Source organism: Palaemon carinicauda, chromosome 1 (assembly GCF_036898095.1).
Source record: "Palaemon carinicauda isolate YSFRI2023 chromosome 1, ASM3689809v2, whole genome shotgun sequence".
NCBI lineage: Eukaryota > Metazoa > Arthropoda > Malacostraca > Decapoda > Palaemonidae > Palaemon > Palaemon carinicauda.
Genome location: NC_090725.1, coordinates 312,079,579 through 312,082,078, shown reverse-complemented (window position 1 = coordinate 312,082,078; position 2,500 = coordinate 312,079,579).

Here is a 2,500-nt window from a genome sequence, read left to right as displayed (position 1 = left end):
CTCCATCACTCCTGAATTATTTATAACTTGCCTAGAAAAAGTTTTTAAGAATTTAGATGGGAAAATGTAGGAATTAATATTGATGGGGAATACCTTAATAACTTAAGATTTGTAAATGGCATAGTTGTGTTTAGTGAATTATGGGAGGAATTACGGAAGATGATAGATTCAAATAGAGAAAGCCAAAATGTAGGCCTGAAAATTAATATGAGTAAAACTAAGATAATGTTTAATGTAAATGCAGAGAAACAACAAATAATAGTTATGGACGAGCCTCTGTAGATTGTTAATGAATATATGTAAGTTTTCCCCAGGACACGAGACCGAAATTAAAAGAAGCATAAAAATGGGATGGAGAGATTTTGGTAAGCAGAATGAGCTTATGAAATGTAAAATGCCGCTTTCTTTAAAAAGAAAAGTATTCAATGAGATGGTACTACTAATAATTAACCTGTACATCAGAAACTTGAAGCCTTACCAAAGCCTTGGAACCTAAGCTAGTTACAAATCACAGAGCTATGGAAAGAATGATGATGGAAATAACACTAAGAGACAGGAAAAGACCATCAAGGATACGAGAGAAGCTAAAGTAGAGGATATTCTAACAACATTCTAACAACATGTAAGAAAAAGAAATGGACAGGGGCAGGACATATATAATGGGAATAACAGATAAGAGATGGACATTAAGAATAATAGAATGGGTCAGAGATTACAAAAGATGCAGGACTTCAAGGAAGAGAGGACGATGGATTGATGAACTAAGAAAGTTTGTGAGTGTGGACTAGCATAGAAAGACTGGAAAGAGACGCAAGCAGGTCATGTTTGATGCCTTTGTGGACTAATAATGGCTGATGATGATGATGATATATATATATATATATATATATATATATATATATATATATATATATATATATATATATATATATATATATATACTGTATATATACCTCAGTCGGTAGAGTCGTTGCTAGCATGGTTTCCGGCCCATAGGTGGGGGTTTGAATCTCCACCCGGCCAGAAGCTGTTACCATAAAATGAATTCAAAGTGGATATATATTCCCAAGATAGAATTCGGTATTAAATGCCATATATATATTCACACGTATATATATATATATATATATATATATATATATATATATATATATATATATATATATATATATATATACTGTATATATATTCGGTGTATGTGTAGGCAAAGACAAAATGAGCCGTAACCAGAGAAAGGGGTCTAAATTAGTACTATCTGACAAGTTAAAGGTACCAGCCACCCGTTGAGATACTACCACTAGAGAGTTATATATGTGGTCGTTTGGCTGGCCAGACAATTCTATATTGGATCTTTCTCTCTGGTTACGGTTCATTTTCCCTTTGCCTACACATACATCGAATAGTCTTGCATATTATTCATATTATTCACAGTTTCTCCTCTGTTCTCATCCACCTGACAACACTTGGATTACCAAACAAATCTTCAGCCAAAGGGTTAACTACTGCACTATAATTGTTCAATGACTACTTTCCTCTTAAGGGTAAAAGTAGAAGGGACTCTTTAGCTATGGTAAGCAGCTCTCCTGGGAGAAGGACACTCCAAAATCTATACATTGTTTTCTAGTCATGGGTAGTGTCATAGCCTTTGTACCATGGTCTTCTGCTGTCTTTAGTTAGAGTTCTCTTGCTTGAGGGTACACTCAGGCACACTATTCTATCTAATTTCTCTTCCTCTTGTTTTGTTAAAGTTTTTATAATTAATATAAGAAATATGTATTTTAACGTTGTTACTGTTCCTCAAATATTTCATTTTCCCTTGTTTCCTTTCCTCACTGGGCTATTGTCCCTGTTTGCACGGTAGGAGGTTGGCCAGGGCACCAGCCACCCGTTGAGATACTACCGTTAGAGAGTTATGGGGTCTTTTGACTGACCAGACTGTAATATATTGGATCCTTCTCTCTGGTTACGGTTCATTTTCCGTTTGCCTAACACATACACCGAATAGTCTGGCCTATTCCTTACACATCCTCATCTGTCCTCATACACCTGGCAACACAGATTACCAAACAATTCTTCTTACTACTCTGTAATTGTTCAGTGGCCACTTTTCTCTTTGTAAGGATAGAAGAGACTCTAGGTATGGTAAGCAGCTCTTCTAGGAGAAGGACACTCCAAAATCAAACCATTGTTCTCTAATATTGGATAGTGCCATAGCCTCTGAACCATGGTCTTCCACTGTCTTGGGTTAAAGTTCTCTTGCTTGAGGGTACACTCGGCACACTATTCTATCATTTATCTACCTCCTATTTTGTTAAAGTTTTTTAGTTTATATAGGATATATTTATTTCAATCTCGGTGCTTTTCTTAAAATATTTAATTTTTTTTGTTTCCAAACCTCACTGAGCTATTTTCCCCGTTGGAGCCCCTGGTCCTATAGCATCTTGATTTTCCAATTAGGATTGTAGCTTAGCAAGTAATAACAAGTGAGCAAGTCCTGAAC